The sequence below is a fragment of the Acomys minous genome, assembly GCF_964271855.1.
Source record: "Acomys minous genome assembly, chromosome: 9".
In the NCBI taxonomy this organism is placed as follows: domain Eukaryota; kingdom Metazoa; phylum Chordata; class Mammalia; order Rodentia; family Muridae; genus Acomys; species Acomys minous.
The window spans coordinates 10389472-10407848 of NC_140490.1; the positions used below are offsets into that span (position 1 = coordinate 10389472).

The window sequence follows — 18377 nt, forward strand, 5'->3', positions numbered from 1 at the left end:
TCACGCTTGGGAACCATCCAGCTCTACAGGTGTAAATGTAAATATTTAGGAGGCAATTTGAAAGCCTGGTCAGTGAACACACTAACAGGTTATATTCGTGGACTTACTACTTCTTTAGCCATAGGCTTTTGACCATGATTGAAGTACCAGGCATGAAATTACTTCCTGGAAGGTGGTTCCAAATCCAATCAGAGAGCAGTAAGTTTCTTCCTATCAGTCATATGACTATTATTTCGGTGGGCCCTATCTTGCCTTGCACTGTGACATGCAGGATGCAGAAGTAGGTAAGACCAAGGTGTCTTTTCTTACTCATTGGCTGTCATGCCATGGTCTAGCTCTAGGAAAACTAGGAATCAGAGAGAATGTTTTCTTGACTAAGTTTGATTTCTCTATGCCCTACAACCAGAATGCATAGTGGTTTTAGTCAACAGAGTTTTATTATGTGTTTATGATGGACAACTTAGGGAAAGCCAATAACCTGTGTTATTTTTGAAACGTTTGGGAACTCCTTGATTAAAACCTCATAGGAAAGTATCTCATGACATGTGATAGGGTTTTTATTTGATAATTGATGTTTTACGAAATAAATACTTCCTACCAGACAGGATAAATTATTTCAAAAATTTCAAGTTTGGTTTTGAAATAAGATACTAACTCATAAATTTTAACACCTGTTTTATACATCCTCAATTTATTTAACCATTCTACTGTCCCCTTCTCTCCCCCAAACTCCTGCCCCTAATTCCACTTAATTGTTTATCCCCAGTTATTCCCCTTCTTGTTACATTTTATATGTCTTCTACCAGCTGTCTGTTTTTTTTGGGGGGGAGGGGGGGCTGGTTATTTGGAGAGTGTGTAATGCTTGCTGTCCTGAGATGTGCTCTGTAGACTAGGCTGGCTTTGAACTCAGAGTTCCACCATCTTCGGCATGCACCACCATATCCAGCTTATTCTCTGCTCATTACCTCTGGTTCATGAGATCATAGGCCTTCATATGTTTTTTTCTATAACTTGGTCTTGGGTGAACCCTCCCCTCCAACTCTTGAGGCCCTAACCCTATAGGATTTACGTCTCTCTCTCTCTCTCTCTCTCTCTCTCTCTCTCTCTCTCTCTCTCTCATTCTCATTTTAAAAGAACTTCTTTTAGTACTCTGTGTTTGCAAAGTTAAATGAGTCCTTTGGGTTTTCTATGACAATCAAATCCAATACAAGGCGAAAGGCAGTAGGTACCCTAACAAAGCCTTACATGTGTGATTTGTTAATTACAGTTGCAATAAACCGCAGTAACCAAGTGACCTTATGCATCTGCTGATTCTTACCTACACATGTGACTCAAACACATGAATGAATAAAACATTTTATATTTTCTGGGAGAATATACAGAGATTCAAGCAAAGTAGCAGGCATTTTTTAATGAACAATGAAAAATTTATTTGAGCATCTGCCTGCTTCCAAATAGCCAGATGTTTTTCATTAGGCAGCAAAGCTTTCCACAAATTCAACTTTAATACCTTTTTCACCCACAGGGAGATTTTAATATCTTTCTCCTCCCAAATAACGCAAGCCAAGAGAGGTTTATGGTGACTAGATTGAGTGTCTAGCTCCACACAATATTACTGTGAGTTTTTGGTAGAGGTGTCATTGTGTCGTTCTGTGTCTGGATCCTCATAAGAAATTTGGAGGGTTTCTGAAAGGTGCTCTCCTTTATACATTCCACACCATACAGAAAAAAAGCTTGGATTGAATTCCTAAATACATTCTCTTGTGATATAGTTAAATTATATATGAATGAACAACATAAAAGTTACTCCAGAAAGGGGAAATTAATATAAAGAGTATCTCTGTCGCTCTGAGTACGTTGCTAAACCATATTTTTAGGTCATAAATACCTGGGGCAATGATTTTAAATTGGCCAAATTTAGGCCACTGAATCTAGTCCCTGAAGAGTACAAAAGTGTACAATTAAATGGTTGGATAGGGAGGCAAGTATCTGAAATCCTAGCATTCAGGAGGCTGATGCAGGAGCATCAGGAGTTTAAATCTAGCCTGGGTTGCATAGCAGATTTCAGGCCATTCTGAGTGTTTTCAGCAGCCTCAGGAACTCATGATAGAATAGAACTCTGTGCCTGGTGCCCATCTGTGATTGTCACTTGCTGTCAGTCAAATAAGATGGGCCATGTCCAAAAAAAACCCAGAACTGGGTTTTCCACTAGCCCAATGGCAGAGTGCTTGCTGTTTATCATGTACAAGGCCTGAAGTTTAAATTTCAGTCTTGAAAAACACAGTTAATGTTGAAAGGCTCTAATATTTACATTTTCATGTGGCTTTCCATTTAAGCTCTTTCTATAATAAAAAATATGTTTTCCAACTGTTAATTCAACCAGAATTAATGAGTTTAGTAACTGGAATTAATTTTTGTCTTAAAGTTTGTCATATGATATGATAATTTTCTCCTGGGTGTTATGAAGCATATGTGCATGAACCCTCAAATTAACACTTAAAAGAAAAACTTGAGTCTATAGTAGGTTTATAAAATGTGATAATTATAAACCATGGAGTTATAGTTTCCTCTGAAGAAGGAGATGGAAAAATTGGAGATGTTTCTAATATATTTTAAAATTTTATCTTAAAACCTGAACTATAGATATATTTATGAACAAATCTTGATTATTCCTAGCTATATAGTTGAAAAACTTATTGTGCTACCTAAATAAGGAAACACATTTCATTTTTAGCCTATCCATGAAGATAATGGGAAAACTTATTCAATAGATTTAACTCCTGATCCATCACTTTAAGTTAAAGTCATCATTTGCTTTCTGTAGATATTTGAAAGTTTAAGTTTAACATAATGATCTTTAAGATGGGTAATGATATCAGGTAAGATGTAGCAAGGGTCAATGAGAAGTCATGGGAGTCATATGCCAATCATGGCAATGTTTTCAGATACACCAGGAACTCATACTGGGCTAGAACTCTGTGCATGGGATGTGCTTGCAAATGTCTTGTTGTCAGTCATTGAAATGAAACAGATCATCAGTGATGCCCATGTTAAATGGAATTATACCTATCAGTGACATATGTGCACCAGTTCATCTCCTGGAGCACTAATCCTAACTAAGTTTATTTGGCAGTCTAGGTAGAACAATATGACTATCCACTATGCCTCACCTCTTAGGGAGTCCTTGTATGAACTTAACACAAACATGAAATAAATTCAGTGGGTGAATCAGTACAAAAGAAAACTGTACTTACTGCAACTGGAGAAGCCATAGGTGTAGGCAAGAACCAGATCATGCTGGAATCCAAGGGTGGGTGACTCTTCTACTTATCCAAGATCTGTCAGAGTCTTCAGAAAGGATTTGGAGACACCTATTCACACTGTCTCCTATTCACACATTGAGATTCCCTTATCACACTGACAATGAAGAATGTGTGATCCTAGAGTCAACAACAGTCATCACTCATGCCTTGAAAAAGTTGGAGAGATTTCTGAAGAGAAACCCTGGAGCTTGAAGACTTGTATGAGGGTTGAGAAGAGAACTGCAGTGTTCTGTCACTAGGAGAGAGAAGAAGGAAGAAGATAAGGATCAGACTGGAGCCAGGAGATAGTAGGGCAGTTAAGAACACTCACCCCTAATTCAATTCCCAGAATCTACAACTGAATGTAATTCCAGATCTGGGGTATCTGAAGCTGTCTTATGGCCTTTAGGCATACCAGAACACAACACACACATACACACACACACACACATACACACACACACACGCATGCACGCACGCACGCACGCATGCACGCACGCACGCACGCACGCACACACACACACACACACGCACACACACACACACACACACGAAAATAACATATAATACAAAAGAAAGGGAATACTTTAAATTGTGTGAAATACAATTCATGTTTGCTTCCATAAGGATATTTTCACATATTATTCCCAAGATGAGAATATATTTTCTGACTATAAGTATTTTTAAAAAATTAAAGTTGAAAATAAAATGTATTAATGTGGGTTATGGATCCCTTTTTCTATTTTAACAATTTTATAGCTTCTGTAATCAGGAATAATGTTTATTTTTGGTTTATAAAATATGCAAAAGTAACCATATTTCTACTTTGAAATTTAACTCATTATAAAAGTCTCAGTGTGAATTCCCTTCTCTCATTACTTTTTTCCTTTTAATGTGATGGAATTAAAAGCTATAGAACCAGAAGTAATTTTATTTCATTCATACTCTTTGCTAAGAACAAACTTTGTCCATTCTACAGCCTGTCACAGCTAACTTGTACATCATTTGTCTTCCCCTTTCATTTCTACTGCAGGTATAATGAGCTTTCCTAAACAAAGCATTTACCATTCTCCTTATCTGAATACCATCTTTCTATTTACCCACTGCTTTCAGAAGAGAGTGATGAAACCTTACTGTACTTGCTGCAAGTTACCTTCAGGTTCTGGTTCTTGTGTGCATCTCTACCACCATGTTCCACTGACTCAGTTTGAAATAATTTCCATGACTCACATTACTCTCTATTCAAAGACCTTCAGAGGCAATGGCATTTTGTTTGTTGGCTTGAACTCAATCCCCTACCTCTGTCAGTAGGGAAACTCCTTTTCTTGTTCCATGGTAGAAAAAAAAAAAAGAAAAACAAAGCAAAAGAATGGAGATACATGTTCTGCATCAGTTCATTACAGCATTGGAGGCTTTAGGTAATTCAATAAGATAACAATATATTATAATTAAAATCAGAGGCAAGTGTTTAAGAGAAATACTTACACATTTTTTCTTGTCACTTACAAATAATGAGTGTATACATGATATAGCATAAAGGCAAAACAAAACAAAAACAAACAAACAAAAACAAAGAGCCAATTAAATAAGCAAACAAAATCCAAATAAACAAAAAACTTCAAACATCAACAAAGACTTCAATGAGATAACTGTGTTCATGATATGTATGTCTGGGCATACTTTATATACACCTTCATTCTGTGTCTCAGAATGAATTGTGGACTACAAAGCACTGGTGTCTGAGTGTCCCTGCTGAGAGGAGATACCACAGTGTGGAACACAGATAGATCTGACCTCAGGTCACCCCGTTGGTCCATCTGAAGATTCCTTTGATTCCCACAGGTGAGCTGTCTCAACTCATCTACAAGCTGGTCTCAATGGCCACTGAAGGACACCAGAAACTACCACCCAATGCCAAAGACAGCAAGATGACTAAAGGCCAGCATAAAAAACACAAACAAGGAAAGCTAAAATATTATGGCATCTCCAGAATCCTGTTATCCCAAAGCAATCAACCCTGGAAATGCTAACACAAGAAACATATGAAACACAAGAAAATGACCTCAAATCTTCCCTAATGTAGATTTTAATGGAGTAAATAAGTAAAATCCGTAAACAAATACAGGAAGATACCACCTCTTAGAGAGGCCATGACAGAGGCCTATAGAGGGGAAAGGAAGATGTCACTGGAAGAAATTCAGGAAAATGCAAACAACTAGGTGAAGGAAATAAATAAAACATTCAAGATCTGAAGATAAAAATGTAAATAATAATGAAAGCACAAAATGAGGAAAACCTGGAAAGAGAGATCTTATAGAAGAAAATAGGAATGGCAGAGGTTAGCACTGCCAACAAAATACAAGAGATGGAGGAAAGAATCTCAGGTGTAAAAAATACAGTAGAAGAATTTGATGCAACCTTCAAAGGAAATGTTAAATCTAAAATAATTTCTGACCCAGAACATCCAAGAAATCAAGGATGCCATGAAAAGATGAAACCTGAGGATAATAGGAATCAAGGAAAGAGAGGGTTCCTGGCTCCAAAGCTCAGAAAATATTTTCAACAAAGTCATAGAAGAAAATTTCCACAATTTAAAGAAAGAGATGCCTGTAAACATAAAAGAGGCCTACAGAACACATAATTGAGTAGACCAGAAAAGAAAATTCTTTTGCCACATAATAGAAAATAACTATATGAACAGAACAAAGAAAAAAATATTAAATTTGGCAAAGAAAAAAGGTCAAGTAACATACAACGGCAAATCTATCAGAACCAAATTAAACTTTTTAGGAGAGAACATGAAAGCCAGAAGAGCCTGGGAGGAGGTCTTGCAAACCCTAAGAGACAACAGATGCCATCCCAGACTACTATACCCAGCAAACTTTCAATAACCATAGATGGAGAAAAAATATTGCAGGACAAAAACAAATTTAAACAGTAGATATTCACAAATCCATCCCTTTAGAAGATACTTGAAGGAAAACTCCAATAAAAGGAGGCTAACTACAACTAAGATAAAACAGGAAACAGAAGATTGAAATAATACCTTGTATCTTATCAGACCACCATGGACCAAAGCTGAACCCCCAAAACAAGAGAAATAACAGAAATGAACAACTCTCTACTCAATGATAACTGAGTCAGAGAAGAAATAAAGAAAGAAATTATGGACTTCCTAAAATACATTGAAAATGAAGATACAACAACCTCAAATTTGTGGAACACAATGAAATAGTGCTAAGAGAAAAGTTTATAGTACTACGTGCCTTCATAAAGACAATGGAAACATTTCATGCAAGAAAGTTAATGACACACCTGGAAGTTCTAGGAAAAAAAAAAAAAAGAAGAAGCAGCCACACCTAAGAGGAGTAGATGTCTGGAAATAGTTAAACTCAGGGCTGAAATCAGTAATTAGAAACAAAGAGAACAATTCAAAGAATCAGGGAAACTAAGAGCTGGTTTTTTGAGAAAATTAACAAGATAGGCAAACCCTTAGCCAAACTAACTAAAAAGCAGAGAGACATTATCCAAAGCACCAAAATCAGAAATGAAAAGGGAAACAAAAACAGACACTAAGAAAATGCAAAGAATTATTACATCTTACTTCAAAAGCATACTGGCTTGCTCCTCAAGGCTTGCTCAACATGCTTTCTTTTTGACGCCAGCCCAGAAATTATGCCACCCACAATGGGCTGGGCCCTTCCTTATCAATTACTAATTAAGAAAAAAACCTGTCTTGTAGAACCAAAACAAACAAACAGAAAGAAAGAAAGAAAGAAAGAAAGAAAGAAAGAAAGAAAGAACAAGAAAACAAAAATCTCCTGCAGGCTTGTCTATAGCTGGGTCTTATGGAGGTACTGTCTCAAAAGAATCTCTTTCCTCTTTACTGACTAGAGCTTGTGTCAAACTGACGTAACACTAGCCAGTCCACCACAATAAGTAAAATAAACCAACCACAAAGGAAACACATTGTATATGTCTTTCTATATAAATGTCCTGAACATGGAAAATATGTAGAAGTAAACAAAGTAGGCGATAACTTGCATCTGAGCAGGAACAGCAGTGAGGTGGATGGAAAGTGGCCTGAAAGTGGTTTATAAGGTATTTCTCTACAGGATAATGAAAATGTAAAGTGAGATAGTAGTGATGTCTGCACAGATGCATAAATTCACTAAGAGCATTCAGTTTTGTGCATCAAATAAAGGAAAGCTATACTATTTAAATGGAATCTTGTCAAAGTGGAAAAATAAAAGTCAATTAGCTCCAAGAGGCTGACAGTTTGCTCAGTGTATGTCTGCTCTTGCGTGAGATGCTAGAGCAATGTGGAGCTTTGTACTAGTGCTTCGGGATTTCTCTGTTTCCTTCTGATCAGCTTGGGTTTTGTGTATTTGGGGGTTCTTTAATCTAATAATAAAGTAATTATGTGTTAAATACAAATAAAAAATGATCTGGTGACTTAAAATAAAAACAGAAACTGTGAATACTTATTAAGCACTCTCCTATAAAAATTTCTTTCCTACGTTAAGTACAATGGGAATAAAAATTCCACATATTTATTTATAGGAATTTTGTTTATATACACAGTAGATAAGGTTATGTTAAAATGCATAGAGATACATGAATGTTTTAACATAGTTGATGTAAATATGTGCTTTGTAATTTACATATATTTATGTTATTCATTTGGAAATGAGAACTGTTTAAGTTCTATTTTTAGATACTGACATTAGCATAATTTATATGCACATGCACATATGCATATCTTGTCAGGAAGGAAAGAATTTCATTTAAGATGAACTTCCTAGACCTCATGGTTGTTATTTCTTTACTGAACAATATAGTTTTTAAACTTTTAAAAATTAATGTCTTTAATTATTTTATTTTCAACTAACACTAAATTATGTAAGTTATTACTTTTTACTATTCACTTATTTTTATTAACCTACAAATACTTTATTTCATCAAAATATCCATTTTGTTTCTTCTCCCCCCTATCGTGTCCTTTCCCACCTAGTACCTTCCCCATTACATGTTGCGTGTGTCCTTTTTCCCTTCTCCCACCATTACTACCTTCTCAAATACTCTGTGGGTGAGGTTTTAGTCTACAAAACTACATAGAAGGACACAGAAACAAAGAAACACCACTTTAAAAGGAAGCGCAATGCCTTAGTTTCATACTCGATGGCTGTGATAAACACCATTACCAAAAAACTCACATTATATTTGTGACTATTAGCCTGCCACGATCAATGACTTTCCCTCTCTCTCTCTCTCTTTCTGTCTGTCTGTCTGTCTGTCTCTGTCTCTGTCTCTGTCTCTGTCTCTCTCTCCCTCTCTCTCTCTCTCTCTCTCTGAGCTAAGGTTTCTTTGTGCAACCTTAGCTGTCTGGACTTGCTTTTAGACCAGGCTGACCTTGAACTCACAGAGATCGCCTGCCTTTGTCTTCCCCAGTGCTGGGATTAAAGGTATGTGCCACCATGCTTGGCTTCAGTGTCTTTCTGTAAACTATGTAATTACTATCATATTTAGATGTATGTTGCTACCATACATTGATATTGAAATTACAACCAAGAAAAATAACTAGGCGTGTTTTTGAAAGATTCTGTCTAAGAAATAACTGTAGTGCCACAGCAAATAATAAAACCAGTGTCAACCTTATTTGAGAGAATTTAAGAAAATCTGCATTTATTCCCCCAGGAAATATGATGTTTTTAGGAAAATAAACTGGCTAATGTAACCATATAGAAGTTTTTAAATTTGGTTAATTTTGGCATGTAGCACCTTTTATTTGCAACTTTTTAGAAAAAAAGATAAAAATAAAATTTAAAAATTATTAAATATAAGGAGAAACATCTTATGTTTTATAAACATTTGTCAGATGTGTTGGGCTCCAGTATGGGGAAAAATTATTACTTGTGTGTTTTTTTTTTTAGCTTAAATAAGTAAAATTTAAAGGTGATGATAAATAAAAAGATCTAGAAGGCATGTAGATGCTTGTAGTCACAGATCAGCACTAGGGAAACCAAGAATGTTAAACAGACAAAGAGAGAGAGACTGGAATTATAAGAAGAGATGTGTAACCTGTTTCCCACCTGAAGCCTAGGAGTGGACGCGGTTGACAGCCTGGTCACTAGTGCTCGCTCCCTCAGACGCTTATCTTCAGAGTGCTTATTTCTGTCCATCTGTAGCACTGTCTCCCCCACCCCTACCCCAGACCTTTATTGTGTGTATTGCTTATGTTGAGCCTGCTTACTCAGCCAGTCTACAGAATCTATCTCTATGGAAGTTGTCCCTGGTACTTTATAAGTCTTTCAATGTAATGATGCCTTCGGCTTTGTCATAAACATGGGATTTAGTTAATCGTCACTAGGAAAATTTTCTAAAAATTATGCTGTGCTTAAATATGCCTAAAATAAACCACTGGTGTCAGACTATGTTTGGACCAACACCTGCTACTGAATTTTGTTTAATCCGGCTTCCTTCTTGCCTCTTTCAGATCTATATTATGCTTGATGTGATCTTTGCAGAGACACCTCCCCAACCCCACCCAACACATACAAGATATCTGTATGAAATGGAAACACTGTATTACTTATAATATTTGAAATATTTAATTGAAATAGTAAAAACATTTGGGTTCTACTAGACGAAATATGTAGAAAAAAAATGCCAGCCATAGAAAAATATTCATCCCTTGGAGACATAAAATATTCAGACTTAACAAGTTTAGGGTAATCTTTTAAAAACTACAAATACAAAAAATTAAATAGAAAGCATTTAATGAGTAGCATACATTAAAATTGATACATACTTTTAAATGAAATGAAAGTAAACTGCAAAAGGGAAAAATTATTGAATAAAACTATTAATACATTTCAGAAAACTTGTTTTCAAATCAAGAACATTAAAAAGTGCCAAAATCTACACTCTTCAAATACAATCATATTTTGAAAATGTAATCTATTATTTATCAATTATATATAATAGCCTGAATAATAACAAGACCAGTAAATATTTAAGTAAAAGTTGAAGAATTGACTACAAGATGCTCTGTCTTTCAAAGCAATGTTGTGTATGAAAAGATAATGGCATATATTAGCTCTTAATCATACATTATTTTCCTAAAAATGTAAAATGCAATGGTAAATTCACTTAAAGTTTAGCTTAAAATAAAACAAATGACTAGATAAATTCATAAACACACACTTAGATTAGCAAATGAACAAATGAACAGATAATAGGCAGTTTGCTTTGTCTGCATTCTGTGTCCAAAATATGTGGTATCATCACCAATGGGCTCTTAAAATCCTGTTCAGCTGGACAGTAGCCTGTATTGTTTTGAAACCTCTGGAGGAGCCCTTGACAACTAATAAAGGCTTTTTTACACTTGACACTAGAATAATAGTTTCAAAACCTATGGCTTTGGGGAACAGCATTAACCACTCATGCAGGGTACTGCCATTCAAATGCTTTTCTTTGTTAAATGGTGTTTTAATTAGCATATAAATTAGTAGCCTCTCCATGTCGTTTTCATTTCATAGTTTTGCTTGACTCTATATGTCTGCTTTTCTTTTATATCTGCTTACATCTCATTTCTATTAAAATATCCCAGCCCTAGTTTACTCATCTTCCACTTCCATGTCACAAATATCCACCCCCACTTCTTACAACCTGCACAAGCCTTGTGGCAAAGATAAAAAGGTACCCTTTAAAGTACCATTGGGGAAAAACTAGTAGCTTTCTGCTTGGTGCTTAGTGTTGTTACAGACCTTGGAAGGTGCAGATAGCTGCTAAAAGATTCAACCATTCCCACCCCCACCCCCATCTTTATCAGCCTGTCAGCATCTGGGAAATGGAGTTTTGATGAAATTTTCTAGTATTGTCAGGTTGCCTCTTGCAGTAACAGATAACTTAAGATGTGGGCTGGAGGTGTAGCCCAATGGTACAACATATGTCTGTTATCCAATCTTTTCCACCAAACATGTTCAGCAACTATGTGCCCACTTCTCATTCTCGCTCACCTTTTTGTTGTTGTTGTTTTGTTTTGTTGTTGTTGTTGTTGTTGCTAAGAAATATGTGTTTGTTCAGCCAATTGACTCATCGGAATGCTCCTGTGCCCTGACTCATCGCCCCTATATCCTGGAATGCTTAAGTATGTGCTATCACCTTTAACCCATTTCTTTGTTTTTCCTTTGGCTATTTCTCAAATTAACCAATAGGGAGTTGACTATGAGGTTGAACCTCAGACAATAAGAAAGATCTACTAGATATAAAAGTCAGAGGCTCTTGCAGCACAAAGTTCTTGTTTACTGGGTTTGGGTCATGGAGCACCTTGGCAGAAAACTATATTTTGCTTTCTTTGTGTGACTCTCTGTGTGCCACAGGAAATATTTGTTTCAAGCAATGTTCAAAATACTGCATTTGATTTTTCACAGTGCTAAATAAATACATAAACAAGCCTAAAATAAGCATGGAATATTTCCATAAAACTTTAAAAACAGTTGAAGATTAAAAAGCAAGAACCCAATAAATGAAAGGAGGTGCTGTTCTTTTGCATATGAAGAATTAATAATATTACAAAATCAGCTCTTTTGCATTAATTAGCATAACCATAATATTATATGCTATACTATAGAATAGTATGTGATTCACGCACTGCCAATGAAAGTTGGATCTTGATTTTTCACTTAATTGAGTGGGTGAATTGCAATACAGTATACAAACATCAAAAAAGCTTAGTTAGGTATCACAATGTGTGAAAGAAAAACAAGTATTGTTAACTTGTTTATAAAGTAATCAGCTAATAAAAGACATCATACCTTTACTAAGTTGTTATGAGTAAGAAAAAAAACTCAAAATATTAAAAAAAAAATACCCGATCATACAGTTTGCAAAGTCATCTGTTTCAATGGGATATTTATCCTGAACAATCCATGGTGGCACTCAGAGGAAGGATAGCAGGCTACCAAGAAGAGACTTGATACCATATGAGCATATATAGGGCGAGGAAGTCCCCCTCAGTCACAGTCATAGGGGAGGGGAATAAGGGGAAAATGGGAGGGAGGGAAGAATGGGAGGATACAAGGGATGGGATAACCATTGAGATGTAACAAGAATAAATTAATAAAGGAAAAAACAAACAAATAAAACAAAAAAACAAAAAAAAAAAAAGGAAATGTAAATGTGAATCAGGATTCCCAGAAGAAGCTACCATGCCTGTCTATTAATAATGAGGATGGTCTTAATTTTGTGAACTTACCTACTGTTAGAAGTGATTCTCATATGTCACCTCTTTACCAACGACAATCTAACTTCCTTATTCCAGTAAAAAAAAAAAAATGGTAAGATTTGCTTGAACATGGGTGACTTTTTTAACATTTTGCAGCAGATGTCTTTTTGTTTTTCCTTTTATTTGACGAGTTTCACTTAGTGCAAGTGAAGTCACAATACAATGAAAGACTTAAATCAAGTTCCCAGAATTTCATACAAACATCAAGACCAAAAATCCCAAAATAATGGTATTGAGTCTTAAAATTTTTCCATTTACTTAAAAAACTTTAAACTTTCATGCCTTAAAGGTTACCAAATAAAATTAGAATTAACAACCATGCCAAACAGTTCAGTTTTAATTCCTACATTGAGTTTTACAAAAAAAAAAAGTGTGACTATTTAACATACATCAACAGTGTTCAAATGTACTGTATGCATAAGAGCAACATTTAAAACAATTCAACTGCTTTAACCTAAATACACTTAACTGCTTACATATACCCTACAGTAACTGGAGAAAATCTGGGAATTGTTTAACAGTTACAGCTCACTTAACTTTGCCCTATCTATCATCAGAGGTGACTGCTGTGATTAACACTGAACCTTACTTCTTTGAATGATGCCAATGTTCACTCAAGAGAGTAGGCATAAATCACAAGGCTGGATTGCCAAGACTGCTAAACTGACGGGTTTGGTTTTGTTTTGTTTTGAAAATTGACCAAGAGTCAGTGATCAAAATAAATTATATCCCCTATCCACCATTCATACTGGACGTGCTAGACATCCCTCCCATTTCGTTCATGCCCATAGATGTTGTGGTGACTTTAGAAGTACAGCCTAACAAATGTTTATTATTAGGCTAATTATTATTATGGCGGTATTTTCTATCTTGCCAACAATCAATGAAAACAGAGACACCTGATGGATAAGCCATTCTATTGGGACTGTAGATGAGAGAAGCATGGGAGAATGGCAAAGTAGAAGGATCCAGAGGGTCCTAGAAACCTACAAGTAGAACATTGTGATAGGCAGATTTGGGCCCAGGGGTCCCGCTCAAACTAAGGCACCAGCCAAGGACAATACAGGCGGTAAACTTTAAACCCCTACCCAGATCTAGCCAATGAACAGAACAGTCTCCACAGTTGAGTGGAGAGTGGGATATTACTTTCTCACATACTCTGGTGCCTCACCTTTGACCATGTCCCCTGGAGGGGGAGACCTGGTGGCACTCAGAGGAAGGACAGCAGGTTACCAAGAAGAGACTTGATACCCTATGAGCATATACAGGGGGAGGTAATCCCCCTCAGGAACAGTCATAGGGGAGGGGAATAAGGGGAAAATGGGAGGGAGGGAAGAATGGGAGGATACAAGGGATGGGATAACCATTGAGATGTAACAAGAATAAATTAATAAAAAAAGAAAAAAAATGAAAAAAAGGATAAGACTTACTCAGGCCAAGGCAGATGTTACATCCTAAGTTATCCTCCAATAACTCCCAGTCTCCCTCCCACTACATCTGCTCCTAAGAACTTCTATTTGGGCTTCCTCCCATCCATAATCCCAAAACACTTGTTAATGTTCTCCCTCTCTTTTCATGAAGAACTAAAGTATTCCTTCTCTGGGGCCACGTGGCTCTTTTCCTATCCCGTGGCTATTCTCCTCTTTCTTCTTACTCTGTCCCATCTGCTCTCCCAAGATCCTCTTTGTCTTCAGAACCTGCAAACCTTAGCCACACAGATCTCATTGCCTGCCCAGGTGTGTCGGCTCTTTATTGGTCAAATGGAAATAAGTTTTTAGACACGGCTACATAGCAATACTTGGGGCACATTAAAAGACAGTAAGCAGTAATTAGCATCAAAATACATCAGACCAACCTCCAACACAGGTGCATAGCTTCCACTACTGTAGTGGCTGTTTTTCACTGCTCCTTGGCTACCTCTTCAATGTTTGATTGAGGGTCACTGGAGTTTTCCTGTAAAACTTGACCATATGCACTGATGCTGCTCTGGCCACCATAGCTACCTCGATAACCACCACTCACTGCTGGCTGGCTGGGCTACCAAAGCTGGACTGGTTTGCCAAACTCAAGCCTCCTAGCATTTGGCTACTGTAAGCACCACCACTTGCTCCTGCTGTAGAATTCAAGAAGAGTTCTACATATCTGTGTTGCATATTTGCTTTGTCTTTTGACACAGCTAAAACAGTCTTCAGGGGTTGCAAACTCGGTCTCTGCTTAACCAGTTACTCTGCCACCAGGTCCAATCTCAACATGTACTCTCACAGGATTGAGTGGTGAAAAAAAACTATAAACGTCATTCTCAGTAGCTCTGTATGGTAATCCCCACATGTCTTCACAATGTCCCATTGTAGTCTGGAAAGTTGAGCCAGCATCCCCATATCTGTGGTTAGACATTCCTGACAAACAGTAATTGAGGTCTCTTCCACATCTATCTGAAAAAAATCCTTTACCATCATTATAATCATCCCAGCCTCCATAGCTTCCTTCATAAGCACCACACATTATCCTCTCAAAGCTAGCTCCTCTGCCAGTGCTGTCATAGGCTCTGCCAGGGCCAGGTCTGTCATAGGGACCTGGCTACCACATGGCCATGAGTTTTCATGGTGGATAATAATCGGTTCTAACTTCAGCTCGACTGCTCTTAACTATCTCAATATACCTGTGCCCTCTTCTTTCTTTGGTTTCTTTAGAGCCTTTCCAGCTACTTCCTGTGAAAGAAACTGCAAGAAGGCCTGCCCTACCCGACCACCCACCCCCACCGCACCCCACACTCCTCCCCTGGAACTCCTCCCCACCAACAATGTCGTCTTGTTTGGCACGATTTCCAACCCTGGGAAGAACCGAACAATTTCTTCCTTGCTACATCCAAAAGGGAGTCCTCTATGCCATACAAAGCCATCATTGGCTGTGTCAGGACTATTTGGACCATAAACTTCAACACCCAATCCTTTTCAACGTTGTTTAACACGAATGCTTCAACATATCTTTGACCCATTGTTTCTTTGTTTCAAGGCCATTTTGACTTCATCTTCTGACTCAAAAAAAGCCTTCCTATTCTATCTGCCTTCTCTGATTGATGAAACAAAATATTTTGAGCTCCGTTTTGAATTTTGCAATCAGATAAAACCAAAAACCAAAAACAACAGCAAAAAACCCCGCAGCACTTCATCCACGGAGCAGAACCAGGACAAGCCTTGGATCTTCACCACAAAGTCCTCTCTGCCTTCTATGCCCAGCATCATTGTCTCTTCGTGGGTTAGGGCGTTGAAATAGACTCCACAAAAAGCCTCAGCATGGTTGAGAAGAAAATCTTGTGGCTGATTAAAAAAAATTAGTTTATATTATTTGCTATTTTAAAATTGTATTTATTTATTGCTTGCATATATGTGATGTTCGTGTGTGTGTGTGGGGGGGGGTGTAGATGCTCACACTAGTGTGTAGAAGTGAGCAAGCAACTAGTTAAAATCAGTTATGTCCCTCTACCCTGTGGCTCCCCAGTGCCAAACTCCAGTATTCAGCCTTGGCATCCATAACTTTTATCCACTGAGCCATCTCCCCAGGCCTGTTTCTGATTCTTTTAAATTAATCTTAAAATCCAGTGCCTTATAATTTTATAATGTTTAGCCCACTACCTATACATTATTCAATATCCAAATTAACATTCCTTCATGATTTTACATAATCTCATTAGTGGCACTGTGATCTAATTTTCAGTGGTCTTAGATATGTGTCACCTGAAGGATGACTTATTTGGTTTTTAAGTTTAAAGTGTTCATTTCTCACTTCTGCCGTTATTAGTGTTCACTTGAATTTATCTAGTTCTACTGACTGCTGCATTATTTAAAAGAGATCTTGGTCAGTATACACCATGAATGAGGTCAACCACAGGACTAGCTTACATCACTGTGTATATTATGTGCCTCTTTTTTGTGTGCTGAAAGTTTTCTGTTTTGTATTTTTTTAATTAAAATACTTGAAAATATTTCTCCTGTTCTCCATTGCCATCTCTAAGCATTATGTTTCGTTTGATCCAAATGACTGTTTTGTTGTTATTGTTGTTTTGGTTTGATTTTTGGTTTTTGATTTTTTTCTTAACAAACCAATCTTTCTTCTTAGGCAGCCATTCACTTACTACATTTTGGAGATATCCTGATGAATTTCACGAGTCTCTGGAACTTTGAAGTAAAAAATTTAAGCAGCACACGACTACTGAAGGGGAATGGCAAGTAACAAAGATTTTCTAAAAGTTTACTTCATATATCAACTATGCTTTTTACAGAAAAGCAGAATATTTTGCTCTTTTCCATGTAAATTAGGTACTTAAAATGCTTTAGTGCATCTTCTTTTGAATTTAAATTAATGTTTTTACACAAGTAGTGTGTATCCTTCTTACTACAATTACATTAAAATTTACAGGCTCTTGAAATATCTCACCAGTGTGGTGTTTATTTTAACACTGCGTTAAATCTTTCATTCTCATATGCTTATTAAGATAGAAAACTAGTATGCTACACAATTGTTCTTTGTTCCATAGGCTTCCTCCTTTTAATCCGGATCTCATCTAAAGTTTGTAGTTCATCTTCCCTGACATTTTATATCAAATATTATCATAGCTCACATTTCATACCAAACTATTCTAAAGTAGCATAAAGAAGAGCCACCTTCATATAATGTTCATTTTTTTCTATTATGTATTAGAATTGTATGTATTATCTACTCATCCTCTGGGAGTCATAAGTTATTACTATCTATATTACAATGGTCTGTATTGCAGATTCTAGAATAACAGTAAATAGATTTGTAAATCGTGAAGATATCTGACAAAATTTTTAATAAAAGTTTTGAAACATGTCACTTTAAAGACACTCCTATTTTAGAGGTATGCAAAACTGGTGACTACAAAATGCAACACATAAGGTATTGGGATTCAAATATATTTGAGGAAGAATTGTCTCTTTTCTGTATATTCTATGATATGAAGCTATGTATGATTAGCCTTTCAAAAGCACAGAATGACAGACAATTTTATTGAATCTTCTGTTGTTATCTTGGGGATGAATAAATGAAATGGCACCGCTCTTGATAAGCTAGACAGCAGGAGTTGATTTCTCAAAGGTGGCCTCATTTGATGTCAAATTAGAGCACTCATCTGTTCGAAATCAAGACCATTTTCCGCCAGATACAAAGCATCCTAGCCATGTGTAATATAATCACACCGTCAGTCAAACGGTCTCGTTAACAGGAAGAGACTTGCCAGGATTATGTCTATGAATTGTGACACTGACACCAGAGCTGTTCCTGCTAACAACTTATTTACTTCCACTTCTTAACTCTGCTATAAATAGGAAAATCCCAAGTTAAATGACTCAAGAAACATTTCTCTATTATTTGCGTCTCTTCCGGAAGAAAAGAAGTCCTCACACTTGTAGTTTTCATGAGGATTGTTTTCCATCCCACATCTGGACTTTTCGCATTGCCAGTCTGTAACTATTAGTTACTACCCTCCGCTCTTCATGAGGTAAGAGGGTTATAAAGATGGCCCAGGGCTCATGCGTACTTTTTGCTCTTGTAGAAGAGCACCTAGTGGCAGCAGCTAGAACCAGCTGTAACTCCGACTCAAGGATATCCAATTTGGCCTCTGCAGGTATCCATGTACATGTACACACACATACACAGGCACACATGTGTACCAACACCCACACACCACACACCCTGACACACACACACACACACACACACACACACACACAGAGAGAGAGAGAGAGAGAGAGAGAGAGAGAGACAGA

At 36.8% G+C, this 18377-nt stretch overlaps 1 pseudogene across 1 annotated transcript; it reads right to left on the reverse strand.

The window, feature by feature from the left end:
• Positions 1-14490: 14490 nt before the first annotated feature.
• Positions 14491-15833, reverse strand: LOC311605001 (heterogeneous nuclear ribonucleoprotein H2-like; annotated as a pseudogene). The gene is made up of 2 exons: positions 15411-15833; positions 14491-14976 (listed from the first exon to the last, which is right to left on the reverse strand). The product of its transcript is annotated as a heterogeneous nuclear ribonucleoprotein H2-like (transcript).
• Positions 15834-18377: the final 2544 nt, after the last annotated feature.